Here is a 16,190-nt window from a genome sequence, read left to right as displayed (position 1 = left end):
TGCGAAAATTCTGCAGCCACTGGGAATCATCCCACACCTGCAACATTATGTGGTCCCACCAGTCTGTGCTTGTTTCCCTTGCCCAGAATCGGCGTTCCATGGATAGAACCTGCCCCATTAACAACATGATCTCCAAAGCACCAGGGCCCACGGTTTGACAGAATTCTGTGTCCGTGTCCATGTCCTCATCGCGCTTGTCGCTGCGCTGCCGCCGTCGCTGCCTCCTCGCCTCGTTTTTCTGGTCCTGGCTCAGCATTAACTCCACAAGAACGCGCGAGGTGTTTACAGTGTTCATGACTGCTGTCTTGAGCTGAGCGGGCTCCATGCTTGCCATGGTATGGAGTCTGCAGTGTTCACCGAGGAAAAAAGGCGTGAAATGGTTGTCTGCCGTCCATTGCTTTCATGCAGGGAAGGAGGGAGGGGTGAGGCTGTACCCAGAACCACCTGCGACAATGTTTTTTGTCCCATCAGGCACTGGGATCTCAACCCAGAATTCCAATGGGCGCGGGAGATTACGGGAAATATGGGATAGCTATGGGATAGCTACCCACACCAGAAATTGACGCTAGCCCCGGTACTTGGACGCACACCGCCGAATTAATGTGCTTAGTGTGGCCGCATACATTCGACTTTATACAATCTGTTTCCCAAATTCAAATTATATAAATTCGGATTAATCCCGTAGTGTAGACATACCCCAACATCAGCAGAGTTCTAGTCCTGAATACTTTTGGTCACCAAATATGGTGGTGATTTTACATTAAAAAAAAAAGGAAACAACAAATTCTGTTATATACAATTGTAAAGCCTCACTTTAGTGTATCAGCAGCAAGGTTTTAACTTAGATCTTTAAATTTGCAGCATATAATGATAACTGTATTCGGAAGTAAGGTGTTATTCTTTATAGATCACCCAGAAGAGGAGGTCACATAATAATAAAACAGTAAATTATATATGCATGGATTGCCCACATTTTAGACAGTACAGCTTGGTACATATATTTGGAAGATTCTTTCTGAGAGCCAAGCTGAATAAGTAGAGGAAGAGATTTAGGTCTACTATTTTAGAGATTTGGGCTCACTTCACAACTCTACCAGAAATGTCCTTGTATAACCTTTTAGATGGATCTAGTAGAAGATGTGACTCTAGAACTCAAACTCCTGTCTCCTAATTCAGTGCTCTTTTGTCTACATATTTGAAGGGAGAAAAAAAGCAGAAAGGTGATAATCTATTTTAACTCTGCCTTGTCTAGTTTAGTTTGGGGAGATGCTGAGTGGTATAATCAGTGCAGTTGGAATGTTCAACCATTTTAACAGGAATCCTCTAAAAAGTTCTGATGAGGATGTGATTTTTGAAAAGGATAATATGAACTAATTTTAATTAAACAAGTCATTTGACCCCAGCATTTTTTCTCTGTCAAATTTCTGTTGCAAAACTTGGAGGCACTAAGGCCAAGATTCTCAACAGTATTTAGAGCCCTCATTCCCAGCTTCTAACTCTCCAGAAGAGTTAGGGATCTAAAAACCTTTGAGGTTCTGAGCCAAGAGCTCTTCAAAAATCAAACATAAAGATAATTATAATTGAAAGTATAAGTTGGGCAATCTTAAAGTCAGGGGCACCATCACTCCCCTATAATACAACTTTTCCTCATTTTCTCCCTCTTTACCTCTGCTCCCCTCAATTTCTCACTGCTTTCTTTGCCTGTCACTCAGTAAATGCCAGAAAAGCCATGCACTCAATACTCACTTATAGGGCCCAGCCTGCACTCACCATATGGATTTTCCATGTATAGTTTACAGAAATGAATACTAGAAGAGGTGGGATTTAGTAACCATTCTCATTGGAGAACAAAAAGTGAGTAGAGGAACAAGGGGCAGTGAAAAGAAAATGGAAGCAATAGGATGGAAATTTAGCAGAGAGATTTTGGGACTACATATCAGTAATACTATCCAAAAAGTCAATACTATTAAAATAAGAAACAATGTCTTGGAAGCCCCACTGCTTGATTTATCAAAAATTAGACTGGACAAAGCACTCAAATACAAATAGAGGATACAATCCTGCATTGACATGGCCTAGGCAAGTGGAATTGTAGGGCTTCCCCATCCATTATTTCCATGACTGAATGGGCTGTCTGTACAGTATACTCTATCAGAACACTCAGAGTAAATGGGATGAACCAATACAAACTCTAAATATTTTGGAAATTATGAGTATTTTAAAATACATATTTAAAGTCTTTGTGTAAAAAGTATTTAAAATTATCTAATCTAGTTAATACCTCTATTCCTTCTGGTAAACTCTTTAGAAATATAACTTTTATTTTCCCCCATAGATATGAATTGGTTTCCTGGATGATTCCCAGAAAAGTCATGCATTTTACACAGGTTATTTTATACAGCTAGAAATTTTGAAATCCATAGAATATACATGTAGACAAGGATGATCCAGTTGATATAGTGTACTTGGACTATCTGAAAGCCTTTCACACCAGTGGAAGGTCACAGCAGTGGCTCTTAAGCAGAGTTAAGCTGTCACAGGACAAGAAGGATGGTCCTCTTATGGATCAGTAACTGATTAAAGGACAGAAAACAAATTATAGGAATAAGTGGTCAGTTTTCACAATGTAAAGAGGTAAATAGAAGTCCTGTACTGGTACTTGTGCTGTTCAACATATTCATAAATTATCTGGAAAAGTGAGTAAATGGTGAGGTGACAAAGTTTGCAGGTGATACAAAATTTTCAAGATAGTTAAGTTCAAAGCTAATCTTGAAGAGTAACAAACGGTAAAAACTGAGTGATTGGGCAACAAAAGGCAGATGAAATTCAATGTTGATAAATACAAAGCTATGCACATTGGTCTCACCTATACATACAAAATGATGGGGGTCTACATTAGCTGTTACCACTCAAGAAAGAGCTCTTGGGGTCATCATAGTTAACTCTCTGAAAACATCTGCTCAATGTGCAATGGCAGTCAAAAAAGCTAACTGAATATTAGGAACCATCAGGAAAGGGATAGATAATAAATCAGAAGATATCATAATGCCACTATGTAAATCCCTGGTACACCCCCACCTTTAATTCTGCATGAAGTGTAGGTTGCCCCATCTCAAAAAAAAGATGTTGAATTAGAATTGGAACAGGTACAGAGAAGGGTAACAAATATGACTAGGGGTATGGAACAGCTTCCGTAGGAAAATAAATTGAAGAGACTGGGACTGTTCATCTTAGAAAGGAGATGATTAAGAGGGATTATGATCTATAAAATCATGAATGGTGTGGATAACAGGAATAGGGAAGTGTTATTTATTGCTTCACATACCACAAGAACCAGGGGTCACCCAATGAAATCAATAAGCAACAAGTTCAAAACAAACAAAAGGAAGTACTTCTTCACACAACACACACTCAACCTGTGCAACTTGTTGCCAGGGGATAATGTGAAGGCCAAAACTAGAACTGGGTTCAAAAAACATTTAGATAAGTTCATGGAGGATAGGCCCATCAATGGCTATTAGCCAAGATAGTCAAGGACCCAACCCCATCCTCTGGTTGTCCCTGAACCTTTGACTGCCAGAAACTGGGACTAGATGACAGGGAATGTAGCACTTGATAACTGACATGTTCTGTTCATTCCCTCTGAAACTTCTGGCACTGGCCACTGTCAGAGGCAGGATACTGGGCTAGATGGACCACTAGTCTGACTCAGCATGGCCATTCTTATGTTCTTGTGTACTGCACACCACTTGCATTTACAAACCAGTCTAGCAGAATAAATAGAGGACATTAATACTATTGTTCTGTCTGCACTGTGTCTAAATGAAGTCCAAAAATGAATGGTATTGCCTTGATAAAAATATTCAGATATAAAATACATAATCTACATATCTACACAATAATTCTTTGAAGTCAGATACTGTGGCTAGTAAGGTAAAGCATTTAATAAAAGTAGTCTTTATAGTAACACTTGGTGGCACTGACTACTTAGCAGCAGATGTGGTACTGTAGAAAAAGGCATATAATGATGGTTCACTGCATTTAGTGCACAAAATTGCACTTGCAATATTTTCTGGTTGAGTTCAAAAATAAACAACTATTTCCTTGGTTTAGGGAATGGTCACCCAGCTAAATAAAAAAACATTGAACATGAGTGTTAAATGAGGCATCAAACGATTAGCAGATATAAACAAGCTTTGTTTCTTGAAAAACTGATCATTTACCATAATATAACTTCATGCTGTGAAATGATAGACTCACAGCTGAAATATTTCGCTAGAGATGATATCTTCTATAAAGTAATGAATGATCCTTAAGTGATGACAAATACTATAGAAATATGTCTATGATGAAAAGATGGTCTGAGTTTAGGTCTGAAAGTTGGGAAATATTGATTTGATTCTGTCAGAAACTTTCTGTGTGATCTTGGGCAAGTGAATTTCTCTATACATCAGTCCCCTATCTTTGAAATGTGGATAATAATATCTCCCTACCTAACAGGGACTGTGTGAGGGGAAAATTCATGAATGATGTGAATTGTTCTGATACTCAGATAATGTGATACCTAAATTAGATTATATTTAACCATTTGGGGCTTGTTAATATCTCAGTCAAAATAAGCCAAATGTGCTTTTCCAACTACAGTGACATTAATTGGAGGAGCATAACAATGATAAGAAAATGAAATATATTAATCAAATGAGCACAATAAGGGGTCCTTATTTACAAGCAAGATCCAGCCCACTCCATTCTGGAGGTAAATATCCAACTTCTGCACAAATGGAAAGATTCTCATTGATTTCAATGGGTATTGAATCAAGTCCCCAAATTCTGCCACACAGAATGTTCCATACTGAAAAGAACATGGTCAGCAACTGGTGACACTGGAAAATTTTAATTTATTCCCTCATTCAGTGCCTGCATTCTGGATGAGTTGGTGGCAGGGAAAAAAAATCTAGAGAAAATATTATAGAAATCATAGACTCATAGGACTGGAAGTGACGTTGAGAGGTCATCTACTCCAATCCCCTGCACTCATGGCAGGACTAAGTATTATCTAGACCATTCCTGACAGGTGTTTGTCTAACCTGCTCATAAAAATCTCCAATGATGGAGATTCCACAACTCCATCAACAATTTATTCCAGCGCTTACCCACCCTGACGGTTAGGAAGTTTTTCCTAATATCCAAACTAAACTTTCCTTGCTGCAATTTAAGCACATTGATTCTTGTCCTATCCTCAGAGGTTAAGAAAAAGAGTTTTTCTCCCTCCTCCTTGTAACAACCTTTTTGTACTTGAAAACTGTTATCATGTCCCCTCTCAGTCTTTTCTTTTCCAGATTAAAAAAAACTCATGTTTTTCAATCTTCCCTTATAGGTCATGTTTTCTAGGCCTTTAATCATTGTTGTTGCTCTTCTCTGGACTTTCTTTAATTTGTCCACAGCCTTCTTGAAATGTGATGCCCAGAACTGGACACAATACTCCCGCTGAGTCCTAATCAGCACAGAGTAGAGCAGAATAATTACTTCTCGTGTCTACTTATAACATTCTGCCAATACATCCCAGAATGATGTTCACTTATTTTGCAACTGTGTTACACTATTGACTCATATTTAGCTTATGGTCCACTAAGACCCCCAGATCCCTTTCCACAGTACTCCTTCCTAAGCAGTCATTTCCCATTTTGTATGTGTGCAACAGATTGTTCCTTCCTAAATGGAGTACTTTGCATTTCTCCTTATTGAATTCCATCCTTATTCATTCAGACCATTTCTCCAGATCATTTTGAATTCTAATCCTATCCTCCAAAGCACTTGCAACCTCTCCCAGCTTGGTATTGTCCACAAACTTTATAAGTGTACTCTATATACAACTCTACCTCGATATAACGCTATCTTTGGGAGCCAAAAAATTGTACCACGTTATAGGTGAAACCACATTATATTGAACTTGCTTTGATCCACCGAAGTGCGCAGCCCTCTCACCTCCCACCCCACCTCCCGGAGCACTGCTTTACTGCCTTATATTCGAATTCGTATTATATCGGATCACGTTATATCGAGGTAGCGGTGTACCATTATCTAAATCACTGATGAAGATATTGAACACAACCAGATCCAGAACTGAGCTCTCTGGGACCCCACTCATTATGCTCTTCCAGCATGATTATGAACCACTGATAACTACTCTCTGGGAACTGTTTTCCAACAAGTTTTGTACCCACCCTCTTCTAGCTCCATCTAGGTTGCATTTCCTTAGTTTGTTTATGAGAAGGTCACGTGAGACAGTATCAAAAGCTTTACTAAACTCAAGATATACCATGTCTACTGCTTCCCCCCATCCACAAGGCTTGTTACCCTGGCAAAAAATGTTATCAGGTTCATTTGACATGATTTGTTCTTGACAAATCCAAGCTGACTGTCACTTATCAACTTATTATCTTCTAGATGTTTACAAATTGATTGCTTAATTATTTGCTCCATTATCTTTCCAGGTACTGAAGTTAAGCTGACTGATCTGTAATTTCCCGGGTTGTCTTTATTTCCCTTTTTATACATTGGCACTCTATTTGCCCTTTTCCAGTCATCTGGAATCTCTCCTATCTTCCATGACTTTTCAAAGATAATTGCTAATGGCTCAGATGTCTCCTCACTAAGCTCCTTGAGTATTACACTGGTCTACAATTTTTGAGAAGTCATCTGCTTTAGAGATAAAATATGCTATTTATTATGTATTTTGATGTGCTGAAATCAAATATGACAATTAAAACAACTGATTGGCTACTGTTTCTAAGATATTTAAGTTTTTACATTTTATGTCTATGTATATTGTGTAGATAGTAGAGTTTTAATCATAAATCGTAAACCTAAGTCTTTTCATGTGTTTATGGTTGCTTTACATGATAATAGTTCACCTGTCCTGTTTATGTAACACTTTAAAAATCAGCAAATAATAAAAATCAGGGTTATATAAATAAAATTTATTGTGAAACAAAAGGCAAAAAACTATTCTGTACATAGTTTAGTCCCATTTCAGTGTCTACTCGGCGCTTCTTGGCTTGTCTCTTGTATTCATTAAATGGAGCTTCTCTTGTCACTGACCAGCAATAGTCTGCAAGCATTGATGGGCTCCATTTGCCCTGATAGCGTTTCTCCATTGTTGCAATGTCCTGGTGAAATCGCTCACCGTGCTCGTCGCTCACTGCTCCGCAGTTCGGTGGAAAAAAATCTAGATGAGAGTGCAAAAAATGTATCTTTAGTGACATGTTGCAACCAAGGCTTTTGTATGCCTTGAGGAGGTTTTCCACCAACAACCAGTAGTTGTCTGCCTTGTAGTTTCCGAGAAAATTTATTGCCACTAACTGGAAGGCTTTTCATGCTGTCTTTTCCTTACCATGCAGTGCATGGTCAAATGCATCATCTCGAAGAAGTTCACGAATCTGAGGACCAACAAAGACACCTTCCTTTATCTTAGCTTCACTTAACCTTGGAAATTTTCCACGGAGGTACTTGAAAGCTGCTTGTGTTTTGTCAATGGCTTTGACAAAGTTCTTCATCAGACCCAACTTGATGTGTAAGGGCGGTAACAAAACCTTCCTTTATTCAACAAGTGGTGGATGCTGAACACTTTTCCTCCCAGGCTCCAATGACTGTCAGAGTGGCCAATCTTTCTTGATGTAGTGGGAATCTCTTGCACGACTATCCCATTCACAGAGAAAACAGCAGTACTTTGTGTATCCAGTTTGCAGACCAAGCAAGAGAGCAACAACCTTCAAATCACCACAAAGCTGCCACTGATGTTGGTCATAGTTTATGCACCTCAAAAGTTGTTTCATGTTGTCCTAGGTTTCCTTCATATGGACTGCATGACCAACTGGAATTGATGGCAAAACATTGCCATTATGCAGTAAAACAGCTTTAAGACTCGTCTTCGATGAATCAGTGAACAGTCTCCACTCATCAAGGCTACAAGATCACCTTCCATGAAGAAGAATGGGACAAAATCCTTTTGATGGTCACGGAGCATGGAAACCCTAACATCACCTGCCAGGAGATTCCACTGCTGTAGTCTGGAGCCCAACAGCTCTGCTTTACTCTTGGGTAGTTCCAAATCCCTGACAAGGTCATTCAGTTCACCTTGTGTTATGAGGTGTGGTTCAGAGGAGGAGGATGGGAGAAAATGTGGGTCCTGTGACATTGATGCTTTCAGGACCAGAAGTTTCATCCTCTTCCTCTTCCTCGTCTGACTCAAGTGAGAATGATTCTGGTGCATCAGGAACCGGCAGTCCTTCTCTGTGGGGTCCTGGGCATATAGCTGATGGAATGTTTGGATAATGCACAGTCCACCTTTTCTTCTTTGACACACCTTTCCCAACTGGAGGCACCATGCAGAAGTAACAATTGCTGGTATGATCTGTTGGCTCTCTGCAAATCATTGGCACTGCAAAAGGCATAGATTTCCTTTTCCTGTTCAACCATTGGTGAAGATTTGTTGCATAAGTGTTGCAGCTTATGTGTGGGGCCCACCTCTTGTCCTCATCTCCAATTTTGCAGCCAAAATAAAGGAGTTAGGCTTTCTTAACCATAGTGGTTATACTGTGCTTTTGTGATGCAAAAGTCACTTCACCACAAACATAGCAGAAGTTATCTGCACTGTTCACACAAGTACGAGGCATCTCTGCTCACTTTGGCTAAACAGAAATGTGTCCCTTTGCAAAATCAAACACTGACAAATAAGAGAGCACGACACTGTGTGATTTCTAGAGCTGATATAGGGCAATTTGTTCAGCAGAGTGATGTAAGCTTCATTATGATTGCATCATCCATGACGTCTAGGAATAACATGATGCAATTCATATCATTTATGACGCAATACCAGCTTCAGATTGCATAATTCATTGTTTTGCCTAAAAAGCAAGTACTGTCCCAACCCAGTCATAGATTTAGTCATAGATCCAGTCAAAGATGTATTTTAGTCATTTCTGGTTTAAATTGAGGTCCCTTCCCTTTATAACTCACTTATCCTCTGCCATTCCCAAGTAAAGGGTCATATATACTGACCCAATAGCATATCTTGAAAACTAGAGCCAATCAACTATTTTAAGCATCATTTTCGTTCTCAGTGACCCAGAATTAGTAAAGTTTGACTACATTTATTTCAGAAGCATTTTGGCTGTAGAGCAGTGTTATAGGATTCATTTCATCAGGCCCTGGTGACTTGAAAACATCTACCTTGTCTAAGGCTAGGTCTATACTACCCACCTGAATCGGCGGGTAGAAATCGATCTCTCAGGGATCAAATTATCGCATCTCATCGGGACGCGACAATCGATCCACGAATCGACGCTTTTACTCCACCAGCGGAGGTGGGAGTAAGAGCTGTCGACGGGGAGCCGCGGAGGTCGATTTTTGCCACCGTCCTCACAGCGGGGTAAGTCGGCTCCGATAGGTCGAATTCAGCTACGCTATTCATGTAGCTGAATTTGCGTATCTTAAATCGACCACCCCCTGTAGTGAAGACCTGACCTAAGTAATTTTTAACTTGTTCTTCTCTTATTTTAGCCTCTGATCCTACCTCATTTTCACTGACATTCACTATGTTAGACGTCCAGTAGCTACTAACCTTTTTCGTGAAAACCGAAACAAAGAAATTATTAAGCACTTCTGCCATTTCCACATTTTCTGTTATTATCCCCCACATCCCCTTTTCATTGAGTAAAGGGCCTACCCTTTCCTTGATCTTCCTCTTGCTTTTAATGTATTTGTAGAATGTTTTCTTGTTACCCTTTATGTCTCTAGCTAGTTTGATCTCGTTTTGTGGCTTGGCCTTTCTAATTTTCTCCTTACATACTTGTGTTATTTGTTTATATTCATCCTTCGTAATTTGACCTAGTTTCCACTTTTTTTGTAGTATTCTTTTTTGATTTTTAGATCATTGAATATCTCCTGGCTAAGCCAGGGTGATCTCTTGCCATACTTCCTATCTTTCCTATGCAGTGGGAAAGTTTGCTCTTGTGCCCTTAATAACGTCTCTTTGAAAAGCAGGCAATGGTCTTCAATTGTTTTTCTGCCTAGACTTGCTTCCCATAGGGGATCTTACCTACCATCTCCATGAGTTTGCTAAAATCTGCCTTCTTGAAATCCTTTGTCTTTATTTTGCTGTTCTCCCTCCTACCATTCCTCAGAATCATGAATTCTATCATTTCATGATCACTTTCATGCAAGTTGCCTTCCACTTTCAAATGCTCAACCAGTTCCTCCCTATTTGTCAAAATCAAATCTAGAACAGCCTCTCCTCCAGTAGCTTTCTCCACCTTCTGAAATAAAAAAAAGTCTCCAATACATTCCAAGAACTTGTTAGATAGACTGTGCCTTGCTGTGTTATTTTCCCAACAGATGTCTGAATAGCTGAAGTTCCCCATCACCACCAACTCCTGTTTTTTGGATTATTTTGTTAAATCCTCATCTGCCTCTTCTTCCTGGTTAGGTGGTCTGTAGTAGACTCCTACCATGACATTACCCTTGTTTTTACCCCTTTTATTCTTACCCAGAGACTTTCAACAAGTCTGTTTCCTATTTCCATCTCAACCTCAGTCCAAGTGTATACATTTTAAATATATAAGGCAACATCTGCTCCCTTTTTTCCCTGCCTGTCCTTCCTGAGCAAGCTGTACCCTTCTATACCAATGTTCCAGTTATGTGTATTATCCCACCAAGTCTCTGTGATGCCAACTATGTCATAGCTGTGTTTATTTACTAGCAATTCAAGTTCTTCCTGCTTATTCCCCATACTTCTCGCATTAGTATACAGACTTCTAAGATATTGATTTGATTTCCCCCTCCAGTTCTGTCTTGTCTCTCCTTTATCCCAGCTATAACAGCCCATGCTCCCCCAAAATTCTGACCCTTCTCCCAGGTCTCCATGTTATTGACTTACCTGTGCGCTTAGGTCACCTGCCCTCTTTGAACCTAGTTTAAAGCTGTCAAGGCTGGATCCCCACTTTGAACTTTAGGATACAAATGTAGGGGCCTGCATGAAAAACTTCTAAGCTTAACTACCAGCTTAGCTCTGGTTCGGCTGCCACCATTTCAATGGATTCCCTTCCTGGGAAGCCTTGAAAAACCTTCACCAAATCCCTGGTGAAAACAAATCCAACCCCCTTGGATCTTAAAACAAGGAGAAATTAACCATTCCCCCTCCTTCCTCCCACCAACTCCTGGTGAATCAAGTTCCAACCCCCCTGGGATCTACAACAGGGAGAAATTAACCATCCCCCCCTCCTTCCTCCCACCAACTCCTGGTGAATCAAGATCCAAAACCCTTGGATCTTAAAACAAGGAAAAATCAATCAGGTTCTTAAAAAGAAGGCTTTTAATTAAAGAAAAAGGTAAAAATCATCTCTGTAAAATCAGTATGGAAATTAACCTTACAGGGTAATCAAACTTAAAGAGCTCAGAGGACTCCCCTCTAGTCTCAGGTTCAAAGTACAGCAAACAAAGATAAACACTCTGGTAAAAGGTACATTTACAAGTTGAGAAAACAAAGGAAAACTAACATGCCTTGCCTGGCTATTTACTTACAAGTTTGAAATAGGAGAGACTTGTTTAGAAAGATGTGGAGAACCTGGATTGATGTCTGGTCCCTCTCAGTCCCAAGAACGAACACACTCCCAAACAAAGAACACAAACAACAGCCTTCCCCCCCAAGATTTGAAAGTATCTTGTCCCCTTATTGGTCCTTTAGGTCAGATGCCAGCCAGGTTACCTGATCTTCTTAACCCTTTACAGGGAAAAGGATTTTGGAGTCTCTGGCCAGGAGGGATTTATAGTACTGTACACAGGACAGCTATTACCCTTCCCTTTATAGTTATGACAAAAGCCCTCCTCACTAGGTTAGCCAATCTGTATCCAAATATGCTCTGTTCCTTCCTCAATAGGTGGACATCATCTCTGCTTAGCAGTCCTTCTTCTTGAAACAGCATCCCATGGTCAAGGAAACCAAAGCCATTTTCACATCCAGGCATGCATCCGCCTCTGTCTGGGCCCCTACCCTTGACCAGAAGAATCGAAGTAAACACCACCTGCACTTCCAACTCCTTCACCCTTACTCCCAGAGCCTTGTAGTCACTTCTGATCTGCTGAGGGTCATACCTTGCAATATCGTTTGTGGATATGTGGATGAATAGCATAGGATAGTAGTCAGAGAGCTGGATGATCCTCGACAATCCCTCCGTAATGTCACTGATACGGGCCCCTGGCAGGTAGCGTACCTCCCAGGATGCCATGTCAGGGCAACAGATGGGTGCCTCCGTCCCTCTCATAAGAGAGTCACCAACCACCACTACCCTACGTTTCCTCCTGGGAGTGGTGACTGTGATCATCCCAGCCTTGGGGGTACATGACTTCTCCTCCTCCACCTTTGTGGGTGATTCCTCATCACTCACTGCCAGGGCAGCATATCATTTTGCCATCACCGAGGTGGGTAGGTTAGGAGTAGGGGTGGAACACTGTCTACTGCCAGAAGTAACCAGCAGCCAGTGTCCTCTCTATGACAGAGCCATGTCCTCCTCCGCCGGTGGTGTGATAGCAGTCCTTTCTAGATGGATAGCTTCCTCAGCCATGGATGTCTCCATATGAATACTCACGAGGAATTCTGTCTGGATACAAGTGCAGATAAAGGAGACAGGAGCAGCATTGGCACTGGTGATGCATCCTTCCTAACTATATCAATTATATTAGGACTCCCTCTTACAAGCCTCCTCTCAAACCCCCCTGTTTGTGGTCCCCTGTTCACTAGCTCCCCTTGCTCACTTAGCCTCTGGCTTTTAAGGCCTTCTCTCCTCGGTCAGCCCTACACACTCGTTAATCACATAGGTGTAGGGTGATCACAAGGCTGATTGAGGCTGATCAAAGATGGTCAAGGATGATCCAGGGAGCAAAGGCTCAAATATTCCCCAGACACACAATCCCAACTGATCCAGTAATATGACTGACAATTATTATTAGTTACTAATTAATTAATTATTAGTCAGTAATATCACTGACAATTATATGAACAAGGATTATCTGGGTATAGACTATACAACTGTCAATGCAGATTAGTTTTCAGGTCCACCAATAGTGCTAACTTCCCATACACAAAATCACTGCTTAGTCACAAATAACTAAAGTTGACCACAAGGTACCTTTGCAAGGAAGATAGAAAGAACTTGATCCTAATATTGTATTTCACCAGGAAGTGGGGAAATTCTAGATGTTGTCTGTGCGTTTTTTCTGTTTTTCAGTTTGGTTTCAACAAATTTTTGCATGTATTACCCTAATTTACCAATCCCTTGTGGTAGTGTTCAATATGTAAAAACATTTTTTGCTTTTCCTAAACTGTCATTTCTGGTTACTGATCTTGCCCTGCTTTAAACCATTTTTACCCACAGTTCCTTACAGCAACCTTGAATTTATCAAGCAGATAATCAAGCCTGAGCTTATTTTATGCAGAAGAATAATGATAAAGAAAATGATTTTATACTCAGGGCTTTGACTAAAATTAACACGAAGGACCAAATTGATTGTTGGTTTAATTCCACTGACTTCAGCAGAGTTTTTCCACTGATGACTTTGGCCCAGAACTACTACAGCTATATCATTTTCTGTTCCTTATTTTCTCCCATATATATTTTTCATATAATTTAAAAATGTGAACAGATGCACAATACAAAATATGTATAACTACAACGAGTTAGTATATTCCCTCTGCAAATAGTATCATTTCATTGTACTCTTGCTTTAGTAGGCTAGGACACACAGAACTGTCTGGATTCACATTTTCGAGCTTTTCTCAGCAACCATGGAGGCTAGCAATTTGGTTCTTTTTTTAATGATGGCTGACTCCAGGGGCTCCTGCCTGCAGAAAGCCACTAGCTTTGTTTGCACTTTGACTTCATTGGGTCCATGGGTATGTGTAAGGATCTGCTCAAGCGGCATATCCCTGCTCCTGCAATTTTTTTATGTAGATCTTCCACTGAACTCAATGAATATACTCGTGCATTAAGTTAAGCATATGTGAAATGTTTACAGGGTCAGGCTCTATGTCCTTATTCTCTCTGTACACAGCATGAACAGCTATAATGTTATATGCAAATGTTAAATAATAAATTGTTTAAATTTACATTTATCTTCAGAATGAAAGTTTTACTTATGTAAGGATTACATGACAGACCCCATAGTTTATTCTAACTTAGTTTACTCTGTCATTCAGTGAAATTAGCCTCTGCAGTTTACTCAAGTAAAAAAAAAAGATCATCTGCTGACAACTGAACAAACGTTAAAACTAGGACTTTCCAATTTAATTGGTCACCTTGCCTCATCTTCCTTTGCAAATGTGAAAGCACAACGCAATAATGAAAAGAATTGCTAAATCTGGAAATTAACAAGAGCTGTTGCATTAACCATATTATGTGTAATTTGGAATGACAAATATGTAGGTTGAATGGAAATATCAGTTGTCAATACAGGTGAGGAAAATAGGAGATGGGCAGAACTAGGATTGAATTGATTTTGCAAAAACAAAAGTGATATGGGTCCGCAAGTCAAGATTTGATTTGAATTATTGTTGTAGCTTTGATGCATCATTTAAAAATACAAGAGATAAATTCAATCATTATCATTATTATGAAGACTTTGCACCAACACCATTCTCCCAACAGCTATAATACCTTTCCAGCTTTGTAGATACTGAAACTACTGTTTAACATGGTATCCCTGATTTATAGCTAGGTATCAATCAGTGTCCAATACTGCAAAAGCCATTTAGCCCCTACAGCTAAATTCTGGTACAATTGTTTGCACTTGCAATTGTGTCCATTTAATATTTATTGGACCCAATTTTAGTTAGATAGCTAGGCTTCTAAATAAGTGTAATCACTTATCAACTATAGATGACTATTTTGGCCCCATTGAAGCCAATGGGAGTTTTGCCACTGACTTCAGTGAAGTCAAGATTTCAGCCTATGTCTGCAATTTTGCATCTTTATTGAATAGCAGGGGCAAAATTGTGCCCACAGTATTGGGTGCTGATTCTGAAAATGTAGCTGTATCTGTACCATCACATTTGTCAGTTCATAGTAAATGCGCACACAAACATGCAAATTACACATCTGAAACTTTTATTTCCAATCTTTCCTACTGTCCTTATCTAGTAAAGTGAGGCTCTCACCCTGAGGAAGGCATTTCTTGATATTCCAGCTGTACAGCACTGTCTGTCTGCAGAGCTTTTGCCTTTCATTTTTTGTACCTTCAAACATACCTTGAGTGAGATGATTAGATGGCATCATCTGTAAAAACAGGAATTTATTTATAGCAGGAAGTATTACGGGATCATAATTCCTTTTATCCATTGTTCTTTTAGTTTCTAATGTCCACCATGAACATTTAAAATGTAGTGTTTACATTTGTGAAAGAGGGAGGTACACAATTTATAAAATAAACCTGTAGAAACCAGTCAAAGGGTGTGTTTTCAGAGGAAATGGTGTCCTACTTTAGAGTGATAGCTGAAGATTTGAGAAAAAGCCCTTTGCATAGGCTGCTTTGTATATTTCTGGTATTATGCCCTTGTACCTACTAATAGCTGTTTCAAACAAACCAGCCTATACTGGAGGCACCCAATTAACCACGGATAATAAGCTTTATATTTCAACATTTTTATCAGGGGTAGCAGCATTTTCTTTAACTCTTTGTTTATATTTAGAAGTGATTTCGACGCTCACATTTCCTCCCCAAGATGCTGATATTTTTCTTGTTTTATGCTAGGAAATTTATGGCGGTTTTCCGTTTGCTGTCTTTGTAAGATTCATGTGTTATGAATATGAGCCATCTTCACAGAGGAATATGTTGATTTCACATCCCTTCAAATATTCTGAATTTTGTGTTCTTTTGGTTAGTATTTGCAGCATTCTGACTCTACCCACATTTATGGAGATGGTTTCCTTTGACAGGCATAAGAGCTGAGCTTCGAAACTGAAATATGAAATATCTCAATTTATGAGAAGAGATGTTACTATTGTCAGCAAAAATTTCAGCACTGGTCGAAGGACAACTTCCTCCTTTAAAAAATTGCATGCATGGTGTGTAAAATAGTTCTACCAGAGGGTTTGCTTCTCTCTTTGGGGGGCATGCATGGAGGCTTCTGCAATTTCTAT

The sequence above is a fragment of the Malaclemys terrapin genome, chromosome 5, assembly GCF_027887155.1.
Source record: "Malaclemys terrapin pileata isolate rMalTer1 chromosome 5, rMalTer1.hap1, whole genome shotgun sequence".
NCBI classification, from domain to species: domain Eukaryota; kingdom Metazoa; phylum Chordata; order Testudines; family Emydidae; genus Malaclemys; species Malaclemys terrapin.
Note: the sequence above shows the minus strand (reverse complement) of the source record.